At 41.5% G+C, this 16,429-nt stretch overlaps 1 long non-coding RNA gene across 1 annotated transcript in view; it reads left to right on the top strand.

The window, feature by feature from the left end:
* The first annotated feature begins 563 nt into the window (after positions 1-563).
* Positions 564-16,429, top strand: part of LOC130360768 (uncharacterized) — a 78,602-nt gene continuing 62,736 nt past the window's right edge. The window contains exons 1-2 of the long non-coding RNA XR_008890787.1: positions 564-692; positions 6,627-6,768. This is a non-coding gene — a long non-coding RNA (uncharacterized LOC130360768). The remainder of the gene's footprint in view (positions 693-6,626; positions 6,769-16,429) is intronic.

Here is a 16,429-nt window from a genome sequence, read left to right as displayed (position 1 = left end):
TAATTAAGATATATTTTCATACTAAATTGTTGTGAAGTCAATTGTTCGTAGGATTCCTATACTAGGAAGGTTTCCTATACTAGGTAGGTGTTATTTTACTTCATGTTTTATAAGCATTGGGCCAAATGTTGGGGTAAATACCCCCAGTAGGTACAGAATGCTCCAGTAATTCTCCCACATAGGTAATGTCTCCAGTGATGCTGCCACATAGATAATGCCCCCAGTAGGTAGGTAGTAGATGATTCCCCCAGGTAGATAGGTAGGTAATGCCCCCAGTAGGTACATAAGTAGGTAGGTAATTCCTCCAGTAGGTAGGTAGGTATTGCCCCAGGTAGGTAAAGCGAGTTGTCCAACAAAGTAAAGTTGGTAAAATCAGAAGTGACCACATACATATTTGTAAAGGAGCACAATTATACTGTTTTTAGGTAAAAGGACCTCCATTCCTGTACTGTTCTCCCTCATGGATCTGATCACTTCCTTTACTCTCTGAGCTCTGACCCTGCTGTTGCCCGGCAACAGAGAACATACTTTTTCACAATCCCCTTTGCTTACATGCACAGTGGAGACCAACTACCAATCCTTTCTGGAGATTGCAGTTGAACTGAGCATGTGTGACCCACTTTAATGGGTTCTCTGTGGGTCATAACCAAGGGCAACATTTTTCAAAGTAATGCCAGCAAATGGGGGGATTGGTAAGTCTATATCTCTGGAGCATTTTCATAAATGTTTGTACATCTGAAATATTTTTAATTTCCCATAATCATCAATTTAAACCTATTTTTCTTAATGGGACAGCAAATTTAAGCATTTAAATTTATGTAATATAATTGTAGTGTGTGTTCATATTTTTCTATATGTTTATTGTCAGTGTAATGTGTATAACGGTCTCAGAGGAGTAACATTTATATTTTTTAAGCTAATTTCCCTTTGTGACTGGTATCAGGTTTCATTTAAATTGGTTCATTGTTTGTGGAGCTATTGGCAGCATGTGACCTTCTACTAAGAACAAATTATGTGTCGTTGTTAGCTAAACAGCAAAGTGTGTGTAGGTCAACAAATGATTGATAGGCTGGCGCATTTCAGCTATTCTTTTGATAAGCAGATAGATCTATTCTAATAGGCAAAATGACATGTTCATTTTCAATGTTGCTAAATCATCTTAAGGAGGTTGATGCTATATTGTGTATTAATGAATTGTTTTGACTTTCTGCATAATGGAAGCAAAAAAAAAATGATGAAGAATTTAATGCTATATTTTAATCAATTTAGAATTTAACCTTATAGATATATCATTGTGAGCAACTGGAATTTTTTTATTTTATAGAAGATACTGTAAACAATAAGGGATTTATAGAAAGATCAAAATTTAAAGCAGTGTGACCTTAAAGGGGAACTCCAGTGGAATTTTTTTTTCAAATCAACTGGTGCAAGAAAGTTAAGCAGATTTGTAAATCCCTTCTTTCTATTTAAAAATCTTAACCCTTCTAGTACTTATCAACTGCTGTATACTACAGATATACTACTGTCTGACAACAGTGCTCTCTATTAACAACTCTGTACAAGTCAGGTACTGTCCGGAGCAGGAGAGGTTTTCTATGTGGATATGATTCTAATCTGAAGCGAGAAAATAGGGGGGCTCAACCGGGGGGCTCAACCGTACAAAATTACAATAAATAAACCGGGGTGCTTCAAACAGTGACAAAACATATCACAAAGCAAGAAAAGAGAAAGAAACACTGTATAACAGTGCACACCCAAGATATTTAACAATCAATACTCTTTATTGTACAAAAGGTTACATTTAGTTACATCACACTCTAATGTAGACAAAGACATCTAAAAACATTTAAAAGACCCATAAAATGGACACAGTACAACACGGGGAGGAACCCCCTCACCCAAGTCCCGTCCTGCAAGAATAGTCAAAATAACAACAAAATAGGAATACTGTCTGCAAAATTACATTAATTGTAAAACCTCACAGGTTATCTATGTTATCATCTGTCCATATGGGAAATGCTATGTTGGGCAAACAGGACAACAACTAAGAAAGAGAATTCAAAAACATATATCGACTATTGCTCTGTCAAAAAGAGATAAAGAAAAAAACAAAACTCTTACTACAGTGGCAAACCATTTTTTGAAGTTTCATGGAGGACGTACCAATGGATTACAAATTATTGGTCATGAAAGAATCACAAATAATCTTAGGGGAGGTCCTATTACTAAAAAGTTATTAGTCCAGATGGATCTATGAATTGAGAGCTGTTTCACCAACAGGGTTAAATGAAGATCACATGCTTCATAAGGTGAGTAAAATGTGGCCAATTTTGGCCTGGGTAAAAGGAGACTATATGTGTATGTGGGCCTCTATATGTGATCTTTCTTCATCCCCCAGATCAGGCTTATCTATTATGATCCTCTTTATCATCGGATGAAGTCCACAGAGCTACATGAGCAAGTAAGTGTTATTATTGGTCTAGTGATGTGGGTTACACATGTAGTGGGGAAAAGAGTGTGTGCCATGGTGTTGGGTCAAGGGGTGTGGGGAGGGTGGGGTTGTGTGGGTGTGAGTGTGTATGGGGTGTGCTATACATGAGTGAGTATAAGGGGAGGGGGACATTATGGGATGAGGCGGAATATGTGTCCGTAGTATGCTGGTGGTGTTACATGTGTGAATGGGGGGGTGGCCACTTGGGAGAGTGGATGCAGTGTGGGCACATAGATCACTAGTTCAGCACAAATACACCACTTCACACATTACTTTATCACACTACACTTCCTCCCCCCTCCCCCCCCCTTCTCACAGTCTTACATTCTTACACAACACATATCATGCACCCATTACGCACTCCTTCATTAACATTTCACATATATATATTATAATACACTCACATAGTCACTTCCATCATAATATTCTCAGTCACTTCACAAGGGTGCTAGTTAGTTCACACATACTCCTATCTTCCACACGTATTATTCCACATTTACACACATTAACACATTCACAATCATGAGCACATTCACAGTCACCTCACTAGGGTGTTAATCAGGATACACATAGTCACATCTCCAGCACATGTAAAGCATGTACCATGGATTACCAAACATGATTACCTTATATCAATTTGATAGTACCCACCATTGTATAACACACTTCCTATCACTAGTGATGTGTGTGTTTTTTTGATTCTGGTGGTTCTCTGGTCTTCATCTTTATTTATTATAAATTTTGTATACTTACCTCCTATATGTGGTCACCAACCCTCAGTTATCAGGATGTATTGTATACATACATTTTTCTATAACTATTACTTTTTATTCATTTTTCCTTCATTATTTCAAAATAGGAGATGGATATTTCTTGGGATGAGGGACTTGGATATTTTATGACCACCTACTTGGATTATGTAATACAGTTTTGGAGTATGATACCTGGTCCTTGACAGCAGGACCATTATGAGGCCGAAGCAGAAAAATTTCTCCTTTGGAGGCAAAGAACCAAACATCAAGGACTTCCCGTAAGAGGGATTTAACACTTTCCTACGACTCATTCTGAATGTTGGTCCTTATACTTATAATAACTTTACCTTATCCACCTTCTTATAAAAATAAATAAATAAATAAATAAATAAAAAGCTCTCTTTTCAGAGCCTTGGGACCAAAAGACTGTTTTCTATATGAGGTCTACAACATGTGGGGCCATTGATTTTCTCCACATATGGACGGCTTCTCCTGCCTCCTTCCTTGTTTAAAGGATGATTGATCATATATATTTTTTATACAGATATATCTATATATAGATTTTTTTTTTTTTTGAAGATACCAATAAGGATACCTTGAATAATAAATCAAAACTGTATCTTACTTATATTCTTATAATAATGGTTACTTTCTGAATATATCTTTTTGCACTAAAATACAGTGTTAGGGGTGCGGGTTTCCTCTCACACGGCAGCTTTTATTCAGGTTTTCAGGATCTATGACACGGACATTGATGGGTAACAGAAACTATTATATTTTTTTATAAATTTGTAATATATATGCTTTATTCACTTATATATATATGCATATACGTATGTATATATATAGGATATAACAAAATAATTTCTTTATGCACCTAACATTAGTCTGGGAAACTATGTTTCCCCTAGGTATGATGTTAGTTATGTGTTCATCACGTACATTTGTCACATTGTACTGCATTTTATTCACTCACACTTACCTTTTTCCCTTCTCTTTATAATTATTTTGATACACTTTCCTTATTCTTTATTATTTGATTTACAACCTGAGGAAGTTACCTTGGTGTGACGGAACGCGTGGGGTCTGGTGGTCCTGTCCTGCACTTTTATACCTGGCTGCTCCTCTGTCTGCGGTTTGCTACCTCATCATCTATATTCATATGTATTTATATTTTGTACACTTACCTTGCATTCTTATATCTCTAGGCTAATTTATTATACCTTATTATGGTTCTGAGTGTACCTTAAGCAATTTATGCTTACCGCATAGTGCACTTTGTAGAAGCAGTTTTGTTGTTATTTTGACTATTCTTGCAGGACGGGACTTGGGTGAGGGGGTTCATGATTCTAATCTGGACAGTTCCTGACACGGACATGGGTATCAGTAGAGAGCACTGTTGTCAGACAGAAAATACATTTTAATAGAAGTCATTTACAAATCTGTTTAACTTTCAGGCCCCAGTTAATTCGAAAACATGTGTTTTCTACTTGTTTCCACTGGAGTTCACCTTTAACAAGGATTGTTTTTTAATCTATAAATGAAACCTACTGTACCTTTTTCATAGGTCATACATTGATGATATGTGATGTTGTTCATCCCAAAGGTGTTTAATTGGGTTGGGGTCAGGACTGTGCAAACTAAGGCTAACTCCATTCTATCTAACTCATTGAAATGAATGGGGTACAACACGGATCTGACAGGGATATGGCAGCAGGCAGTTTTGAAATTCTCCTCCCAGATCTGGTTACAGAATGCACATATTGTGGTGTACATGCACCCTCAATTACGCTGTGGTGAAGAAAGAAATTGAACTTAGTTTGCTGAATCATGTTGACTTTATCATTGGAATGTTTGCTAAGCAATACATACATGATATTGTCCAGCCCCATCAAAATTTAAATAAACAGCTTTCAATGTTATAAAATTACACCAGGTGTAATACTTATCTTAGCATTTCCTTGCAGCTTCCCTATATCGACACAACATGTGCCATTGTGGCAGTGATGTGCCAACACCACTGAGGTTACAATGACTGGCAGCAGTGGTCACATGTCTTATCCACATAATTGCAGGAACCAGGTGAAAAGAGGGTGTTGCTATAAAAATAAACGTCATACTTACCTCTTTCTTTTTCCTGTGATTCATCACCCCCACAGGAACTGCAGTCCTCAGCCAATTACTGGGCAAGTAGGGTAGTCCCTGTGGGGATGATGCATCACAGGAACAAGGAAAAAGGAATGATGAGCGGAGTCTAGGAGCCCTCTGAATGGCAGCTGAAAAGGATAGTGGGAGGAGAATATCACTTCTTTTTTTATTTTTATAGCACCCCCAATCATATCTATTTTCTTAATTCCTGGATAACCCCTTTAAAAGCATGTGTAGTTAATTTGCAATGTATGCATTTGTCTGTGCATTAGTAGTTTTTACCGACAAAGCATAGTGACAGTGTGGTTTAGGGGAAAGGTAACCAAAAAGAAGTGGCCCATATTTTTCCAGGATGAGTAAATATTTAGATGACTAAGCTATTACAGGGGCGAGTTCTGAGGTAATGATAACGTTTCAGAATGGGATTCTCTTTCTCAGAAGTTTCATGATTATTGTAATTTCCTGATTTTGCAATGTTGAGCTTCTTTATTATTAGTATGGCAAACCTCCAAATATGACAAGTAACTGTGTTGGTGGTATTGCTCACTGTCATGCCAGGAAGTTATTTTAGGACATTCGTTAAAATAGAAAACTATATAAAAAGTTACACTTTACCCGATTGCTAACTGATGATGACACAGAACACAGCAAGGGAGTTGAATTCATTGTATTTCAATGCACAATGTATTTCTCTTGTTGGGTCTCTTGTTTAGAGAAACAATATGCAAAGAAACACAGACCAGTGTTAATAATGTGTTAATAAGCTTTCCTTCCGATCACCATTGCTCTAAAATTGATGGTAGTATAGTGACAGACAGCTACTTAACACATTAGAGGTCACATGCAATCTTTTGCATTTACATGTAACCCATAGGTTATCACAATTCTGCTCTTGTTGACATTATAAGGTAGTAAACCTTAGATATGACAAGTGTTGTCTACAAGTAGTTAAAAGAACTATGAGACAAAATCTATATAAAAGGGAGAGTAGGGAAATTGCTTACCTCAGTTGTTCTTGGTTTTGGGAACAAGATCTGCAGCAGTCTGTGGCTCTCATAGTAATGGTTCTGTGTAGAAAGACACTCCTTTAAGGGTGCTATACTCTGAAAAGTCTTGCGGCACTGGTATAAGTGATTCTATAGTAAGCTAATTTTTCTAAATAAATATTGATGATTGATGATCTATGACAACCACATATTGTTCCTATGAAAGCCATAATATCCCTTATTCCACAGACAGCACTCCAATGACAGTCACCTTGTTCCTTACTAACCTTACTCGCCCTCCAGTATGAGCCCAGCCTATACTTTCCTTCTGGACTAGATTCTCTCTGTATCATGTGACTGAGTAGCTGAAAATGCCAAAAATCACCGTCAGGTAAGGGGTTAAAGGGGTTTTCTGATGATGAAACCAATTTTTAACTGTCTTTTAAATGAACATATATTTATAAATAAAGCTATTTTACTACATGTATGCTTTGTATACAAATTGTCTACTCTGTTGTCTTCATTAGCTCTGTTTAGTGTATATTCTGTAACATACTTCCTGTTCCTGTTTACACTCTAGCCAGGAATTTAACTCCTATATTCCTACATCTATGTAGGGGATTGAAGTCAAGAAGGTGCAGTGGGAGAGAGAGATTTGTCTGAATTACCAATAAATGTTCACTAACTAGACAGTTAAAAATTGTTTTGTTTTGTTTTTTATCATTGAACAACATAAGCTAGAAGACAACATAAAAATAGGTATTGATTGATTGTGGATGTTATTGTAGTTTCCTTATCATATTGCTATGGCATAGGGATGGTGTGGGCACAGCTCCTGAGTGGGTGTCAGCTGTAACATAGAGCACTCAATGGCAACAGCAATAGTAACCTAGAACCCAGCTGTTAAACCCCTAAGGCTGGGCTGCCCAAAAAACATGCATGGACATTCCACACATTTGAATATTCTGGCAGGCGCTAGGACCGCTTGGAAATCCGCCATCTCATAGATGGTAGTGCCTTTCCGAGCAGAATCCGCAGAAAGAATAGAGAAGTCCATTCTTTTGCAGACACCGGAATCGGGATTTCCGTTGTGTGCACAGTCCCATTGAAATTAATATCCATGCGGAATATTCCTGTGGAGCGTAGTGTGAACATAGCCTTAGAGGCCTTGAGCAATTGTAATAGTCCCTAAGTAGCAGAGGAAATACAAATGAGAACTTTTTTACTTTCCATGTGTGTGGCAGGTAACGGTCCAAACAAAGTCTGTAAAATTAAATTGAGTGAAAACTAAGAAATGTTTTACCTATTGAATCTAGAGATGAGCGAATTTTTGAAAAATTAGATTCGGCCGATTCGCCGAATTTTCTAAAAAGATTTGTTTCGGTCCGAATTTATTTGCAACAAATCGCTATTAAAAATGTTTATTTCTGGCCTACAGAGATCCTCAGTAGGGATGTAGAACACTCTGCCTTGCAGTGTGTGGTGGGTTAGCGAAATAATACTGCTATTCAGTATGACATGCAGATCAGAGGTTCCGCTATTAGAATCACTGTCGCAGAGTGGCACAATGATAGACCCTGGAGGTGGCATCAGGATGAGGAGACCATATAGTGGCTGAATGACGAAGCGTGGAGGTGGCGGCAGCATGAGGAGACCATATAGTGCCTGAATGACACAGCGTGGAGGATGCGGCATCATGAGAACATATAGTGGCTGAATGACACAGTGTGGAGATGGCGGCAGCATGAGGAGACCATATAGTGGCTGAATGACACAGCCTGGAGTTGGCGGCAGCATGATGAGACCATATAGTGGCTGAATGACCCATGAGTGGAGGAGACAGCAGCATGAGGAGACCATATTGTGGCTGAAAGACCCAGCATGGAAGTGGGGGCAGCATGAGGAGACCATATAGTGTCTAAATGACACAGCGTGGAGGTGGCGGCAGCATGTGGAGACCATATAGTGGCTGAATGACACAGCATGGAGGTAGCGGCAGCATGAGGAGATCATATAGTGGCTGAGACACAGCCTGTAGTTGGCAGCAGCAAGAGGAGACCATATAGTGGCTGAATGACACAGCCTGGAGTTGGTGGCAGCATGAGGAGAACATATAGAGGATTAATGACACAGCCTGGAGGTGGCGGAAGCATGAGGAGACCATATATTGGTTGTATGACACAGCCTGGAGTTGGCGGCAACATGAGGCGAACATATAGTGGCTGAATGACACAGCCTGGAGGTGGTGGAAGCATGAGGAGACCATATAGTGGCTGAATGACATATCCTGGAGTATGTGGCAGCATGAGGAGAACATGTAGTGGCTTAATGACACAGCCTGGAGGTGGCGGAAGCATGAGGAGACTACATAGTGGCTGAATTACACAGCCTGGAGGTGGTGGAAGCATGAGGAGACCATATAGTAGATGAATGACACAGCCTGGAGTTGGCAGCAGCATGAGTAGACCATATAGTGGCTGAATGAGACAGCCTGGAGCTGGCATCAGCATGAGGAGAACATGGTGGCAGAATGAGACAGCCTGAAGGTGACATCAGCATGAGGAGAACATATGGTGGCAGAATGAGACAGCCTGGAGGTGGCATCAGCATGAGGAGAACATATGGTGGCAGAATGAGACAGCCTGAAGGTGGCATCAGCATGAGGAGAACACATGGTGGCAGTATGAGACAGCTTGGAGCTGGCATTAGCATGAGGAGACCATATGGTGACAGAATGAGCCAGGTGGGTGGCAATACTAGTAACTGTGATGAAGGTGCGTGAAAAAAGGAGAACTTGGAATCAGGGGCATACCTAGAGCATTTGGCACATGATGCGGACCCTTAGTTTGGAATGGGTGGGTGACTCCGTCATGGCACCCCCTTGTGAGTGGCACCCGGGGCGGGCCGCCCTCCCCCCCTTGGTACACCACTGCTTGGCATCAGATGTATGGCATCAGGCGGGTGGCAGCATTAGAATAGTAGCTGAGGTAGGTAGGCAGAGAAAACAGTCTCTTTTGTGAAAGTGTTAGTGTGCACAAGTAAGTATTGAGGATACGCATTATGTAAAACTTAACTTTTAATAATACTCTTAGGATAAAATATATGTACCCAAATTTTCTTTTAAATCAAGCAAAAGGAAAGGTGTGCAAAAAACACCATGTGGCACCTACACAACTAAGTATTGATGTGATGCAAAGACCTCTAAAAGGTGGAAGGGAACAATGTATGGTCCATTGCAACCGGCGGGAGTAAAAAGTTCCCATTTAAGGCCCTACTCTTGTATTATTAATTCCCTACCTGGCAAGTGTTACCCTAAAAAGGATGGCCCAAACAGGAAACTCTCCCTATTTCCACCTACAAATACTGCCATTTCCCAGGGTTTTTAGGTGGAAATAGGGATTTTTTTATCCTGTATGGGGCCGCCCTTTTTAAAATAAGTAACGCTTTCCTCAAAAATGTGGAATGGAACAACGTATTGTCCATTGTAGCAGGCGGGGGTAAACATTTCCCCTGTAAGGCCCTACTCTCACCCTATTAATTCCCTTCTTGGCAAGTGTTACTTTCACTAAAAAGGGCAGCCATACACAGGAAACTCTCCGTATTTCCACCTAAAAACCCTGGGAAATGGCAGTGTTTGTAGGTGGAAATAGGGAGAAGTTCCTGTGTGTGGGGCCGTGTGGAAATTAATAATGCGAGAGTAGGGCCTTACCGGGGAAGTGGTTACTCCCACCGGTTACAATGGACCAAATGTTGTTCCCTTCCACCTTTTAGAGGTCTTTGCATCACATCAATATTTGGTGGTGTAGGTGGCACATGATGTTTTTTGCCTTTCCTTTTGTTTGATTTAAAAAAAAAATTGGGGTATACATATTTATCCTAAGAATATTATTAAAAGTTAAGTTTTACGTAATGCATATCCTCAATACTTACTTGTGGTCTGATGCGGAGGAATATCTGTAACTGTGGAGCAGCGCCTTAAATCTGTTTGGCACTATCCATATTTGTGATGTGTTGGTGTGGCACCATGGTCAATCTACTCTGATGCATCAGGCATTGGTGGGTGGAAATCCTGGCTGATACATGCCTGATTCATCTTCACAAAGGTCAGTCTCTCCACATTTTTTGTGGACAGACGAGTTCTCCCTGGGGTTACTATGGCCCCTGCCGCACTAAACACCCGCTCTGATGGCACACTACTGGCCGGGCAAGACAGCTTTTCCAGGGCAAACTCTGCTACATGCAGCCACAAATCAAGTTTGGCTGCCCAGAAGTCCAGCAAATCTTCAAGTTGTGTTGGCATGTTCATGTAAGCCAACATGCCACAACCTGCTGGATCAGGTCCTGCTTCAAGTCTACCTGCTGCTCATGAGTTGCTTCACTATGCGGGTGAAGAAAGCTACTCATCAGTGACTGTAGACTCAGGCTGCTGCTGATGGAGCTGGTACATCCCCTTCCACCCCACCCCTCCCCAGCAGCCATGGAAGTGGAAGGTGAGCGCAGAGGGCCCCCCGAGTCCGACCTGCAAGGGGATGGACGATAGCGCAGATAGGCATCGGCCAACTGACTACGTAGCATGTCTCTGTAGTAGGTCAGTTTGTCCTCCCTCTCAGTGGGTGTATAAAAGGCCCCCATTTTGTTCCGGTAGCGAGGGTGCAATAAGATGCAGAGCCAGAAGTCATCCCGCTGCCAAATGGTGACAATTCGGCGGTCAATACTCAAGCAAGTGAGCATGCATTGTTCCATTTGTGCAAGTGACTCAGAGGGACTCCCTGCTTCCATCTCCACTGCATACTGCCAAAGTGTGTCTGGGTCCTCTGTCTCGCCTTGCTCATAACCCTCTAGATCCTTTGGCTGCTCCTGCTTCTCCTCTCCAGTCAGATGACTAGAAAATCCGCCCATTTGACAAAACCTAAACTGTGCTCCACTGTCCCCCTCCTCCTCCAGTTCAGCCCCCACTGGGCTCATGTGGCCGTGAGATGTAGGCACAACTTCTCCATTGCCCTGATCAGCCATCATTTCCAACACTTGTAGAAAATAAAGCAGTGGAATGACGTCGTTCATCCCGTAATCCTGACGACTTACTAATAATGTGGCTTCCTCAAAGGGCCTAAGCAAACGGCAGGTGTCACGTATGAGCTGCCACTGGTTCACATTGAAGTTACACAGTGGAGTACCCCTATCCGCTTGGATCATCAAGAAATCGGTGATGGCTTTTCTCTGTTCATACAGTCGGTCCAACATATGGAGGCTGGAATTCCAACGTGTGGCCACGTCACAAATCAGACTATGTTGGGGGATACCGTTCTGACGCTGCAGCTCAAAGAGGGTGTGCTTTGCGGTGTACAAGTAGCTAAAGTGCATGTAAAGTTTCCTTTTCATTGTTAGGATGTCTTGCAGATGGGGGAACACTTCAGGAACCACTTGACAACCAGATTGAGCACTTGTGCCAACGCAGACAAAATGTTCTTCCCATTGGCGGTCACCATGTAAGCCATGATTCGATTTCTTCATGAATGACTTTTAGCAGTTCCTCCACTGTGTGACTCAGTTCGCCAAGGCAAACCATGTGAAGAACAGCGTGACACAGCCGTGCCCTGCACACATGGTATTCTGGAGGGGCACTGAGACTTGTCTGTGCAGTGGAGGCTGAGGACACGGTGGAGGATGAGGAGGCGGAGTCGCACACTGTCACAGGACCAACGGCCTGAGAGCATGGAGGTGGAAGTGGCGTGACCGGTCCAAGTTGCTGTTGTGGCTGTGCAGGAACCACATTCACCCAGTAGGCATGTTTTGTCCCTAACAATAGTTACAGCTCCACACGTCGTAGATGCCGTGCACTTTGGTACACACTGACAGGCTCAAGGACTGGCCCGCCTTCTGTTTGGCTCAACACAAGCCATCATTTCTCTGAAAGGTGCGGAGTCCATCACTTGAAAAGGGAAGGACTGCAGCACTAGCAACTTGGACAGGAGCACATACTGTTGTCTCTTGGACATTGCTTCGCTGATGGATTGCTGGCGGAATGACTGACTCAAAGTTGGAGGAGCAGGAGCATCTGGAGCGAGAAGATGGATATAACACACAGCTCCCTTTGGCTTAGGTGGTGGAGCCTTGGCTGGCTGAAACAGGGAGCGGCTGGACCACCACATCGGAGCCACGGTACTCCCAGTCCGCTTTTTGGTGATTCTACATATTGGGACCCTGGCCACGCTTCACCTTCTGCCGACACATCTTGCATGTGGCCATGTTAACCTCCTCCGGATGCTTGATGAAAAACTGCCACACCACTAAGTAGCTGATTTTCCCACTAACAGTCCACACTGATTGACTGCTACTGCCGACGCCTCCAGGAACCCCTGTTCCACTACCTCCCGGGAAGGTAGGCTACCGTGAAGCTGGTGGTCTACCCCGGGCATGTTTGGCTCCAGACTTTCCAATTCTGCCACCATGCTGACTGCCAACCATGTTACCACCTTGCTGGCTCAGCTGCTGCCTCACGGGCAACCTGCAACCCTCTTCTCCTGATGATGATGAAGCCCCTTCTGCACCCAGCTCCCAATTTCGATCGTCTTCATCATCATCAAGTTGTGTCTGCATGTCCCTGATGTCCTCCTCAGGTTCCTCAATAGCGTCTCAATAGCCTTAACGCTCGCATCACCACCTTCCATGCCACTTTCCTCATCACTACTTGCCCACCTAGCGGAGGAAGCGGCGGATGTCTCCTCCACTTCTTGGCTGGGCAGTAGCTGCTGACTGTCTTCTAGTAAATCGTCCTCACTAAATAGTGGAGCTCAACCCACAGCATAAGATACTTCTGTGGGGGAGGGAACAGCATAGGAGAGAGGCAATGGGAGGACAGGGACTGCTCCAAGGCCATGCCAACTGAGGGTTGTGTCTGAGGAACCCACAGACTGTTGACTGGGGGTGTCAGATGTCACTTTTGAAGAAGTGGATGACCATGTTAACCAATCGACAATGGCAGATGGGTTGCTGGTCGAGACACAACCGCTAGCTGATACCGGAAGCTCAGCCCTCTCGCTGTGATTCCTGCTGTGACCTCTGCCTGATGAATTTAGGCCTCTGATACTCCTCTGTGCATGTCCTGGCACTTCTCTGCCTGACATACTTAGTGCGCATATGAGAGGAGGACAATACGCTCCTCTACGCCTAAAACAATATTTGTCTACAACACCATCAGGTGTGCACTTTTCGCTGGCCTTTAACAGTAACTAGGCCCTTAAGACTTTAACAGGAACAAAATGGTACACCACTTAGATGTATGTATATGGTATGCACTTATGAGAGGAGTACAATGTGCTCCACTATGCTTAAAACAGTATTTGTCTACACCAGCAGGTGTGTACTTTTGGCTGGCCTTTCACAGTTACTAGGCCTTTAAGACTTTAACAGGAACAAAATGGTACACCACGTAGATGTGCGTACATAGTATGCACTTATGAGAGGAGTACAATGCGCTCCACTAGCTTAAAACAGTATTTTCCTGCAACACCAGCAGGTGTGTACTTTTGGCAGGTATTTCACAGTACCTAGGCCCTTGAGACTTTAACAGGAATAAAATGGTACACCACTTAGATGTACGTATGTGATATGCACTTATGAAGGGAGTACAATGTGCTCCTGTATGCTTAAAACAGTATCTGTCTACAACTCCCGCAGGTGTGTACTTTTGCCTGGCCTTTCACAGTAACTAGACTCTTAATACTTTAACAGAAACAAAATGGTACACCACTTAGATGTATGCACAGGTTCCACTTAATAGAGGGCAATACACTTTTAGTGCTCTGCTCACCCTAATTGGCTGGCTACTATTAGCTTTTCAGTTGTTGTACACACCAGTGCTGTAGCACACAGTCGCTGTGTAATGCATCCACAATTGCACTTTCTCTCTCAATCTCTCTCCCTTCCCTATTAGTGCTTCTAGGCTGGATTTGGGCTTGAGGTGAATCGCTGCTGTCCCTCTCTATCTGCAATAGAACGCTCATGTGACTGGCCGCAAGATGGCTGCCGATTATATAGGGCTGTGACATCACAGGGGTGACTGGCTGCTGATAGGCTGCATGCTGCATGGTATTCAGCGTCATCCCACCTACCCACCTTCCCAGAGTTCCTTGCCCCATGTCCTCACATGTGCATCTGCCATTTTAGATGCCCTGGAGCCTGGACCGCACTAAATGGAGTGTAATGAAGCGATCCATGCCATCGAATCGCGGCGATATTCGCATTCGTTCCAAATCAAATTCTTCCTGAAATTCGTAACGAATTAGGATTCATCAGATTCGATTCGCTCATCCCTAATCGAATCTCATGGGGGATGGGCATAATATGCTGCGATTCAAAATCGTATAGTATTTTGTAGAGTTTGCCACATTGCAAAAGCAAAAAAAAAAAAATGGTAAAAAAGGCAAAATGCTCAGCAAAAAAATCTAACAAAATAATCTACCGTATTAAAAAATATTTCCAGTACACAATGGAGGAGATTCTCAAAAAGTACTGTCATTTCTGTTCCAGGGATATTATTTACAATTTTTTTTCCCTCACATTTTAAAAGATCTTCTGTGCAACTTTGAAAATGTTTTGCTCCAAAAAGTTTTTTTTTTGTTGCAGCCATATTGGATTATTTTGCGTCAGAATTGCCGAGTTTGGCGTCAAATTTTACACCCCAGAAAATTCTGGTGGAAACATCTTACGAAATATTCCATGGTTACTAGTGCCCAGACAAGCGATAACTTTATAAATAAAACATTTCTGAGCTTAAATGTGAGTGCAGGTGCAGTGACCAAGAAAAAAATAGATTGCTACAAAATAGATTTTTTTTTAGCGCAAAATTCTTTGAGAATCTCCCCCAATGTCTTTAATGAAAAATAAAAAACCTTAAACTTGTCTCACAAAACAAGCCCTCGTGTGTAAGCATTTACTTTAATAAATATCGCAATTAATAGTCTGGTAAAGTTCATAAAACTATAAAAGATGTCATCTCAGTGCTAGATAGACCATTTATATCTTTTTTTATTGAAAAAGTGATGTGATGTTATCAATAGATCTCTTAAACCAACTGAATTGAAGATTTACTTAAAAAAAGTACAGATGTTTATTGGATTGAGAACAATAAATTGGCTTTATGATGGTAATACCCCGAAAGGCTTACAAAATGAAATAATCCAACTGTTAAATAATCAGTCCTTAATACTCATCCTTTGTGTAGTAGACTTAATACAAAAGAAAGACTGAAAAATATTCAAGGGGAAATATTCTAATTAGAACTCTTGTTATATATATGTCAGATTACTGTATGTAAAAGGTAAAATACAGAATTTGTATTTAAATGGCATGAAATGAGCTCTGGCTGTATTATGATTCCTTTAATGTAAACACATCGGTAAAGGGTTCTTAGGACCTTTACACTGGAGGTTTGCAAGGTTAAGATTAATTACTTAGAATGACTTGTATTGTAGATCTTAGACTGCTGGTAACATATCTTTGTTGCATTAGGAAGTCAGCAAAAAAAAAAAAACACTTAAACTCACTGATATTAATTGTTTGTGGATCTGGGTGCCATATGGCCTAGTATTAGCAGATGCACTGTATTAAGGACTTACAGAATTAAAGAGTAATAATACTAAGTGGTATTTAAATACAACATGCTCATTTGTTTATGTGTGATTAATTGTGAGTTTTTCCTCCTCGCATGTCATGAACACATTGGAAATTGACTAACTACATAGTTGTTTTTGTTTGCTGTTTAAAAATAACTTAGCTCTTATATCCTCATTACAGTGTTCTGGTTTGGTGCAGTTTTTATACTCGTATTGTTTTTAGCCAAAATCAGGATTGATCCTCAATAATAGGTTAACAGTGTTTTTTTTAAGGAAATGGTAGATTCAGATACATAAAAAATGCTACTACAGTTTTTCATTCAGTTTTTTAAAGCCAAAGGAAAGGGCAGATTCAGAGACATAAAGAATGCCAGTGCAGTTTTTCATTTAATTTTTAGAAGCTAAAGCAAAGGTTAGAACTAGCAAGAAGAATTATAA

Source organism: Hyla sarda, chromosome 3 (genome assembly GCF_029499605.1).
Source record: "Hyla sarda isolate aHylSar1 chromosome 3, aHylSar1.hap1, whole genome shotgun sequence".
NCBI lineage: Eukaryota > Metazoa > Chordata > Amphibia > Anura > Hylidae > Hyla > Hyla sarda.
The sequence above is the reverse complement of the archived record's forward strand: the minus strand, read 5'-3'. Positions and strand labels throughout refer to the sequence as shown.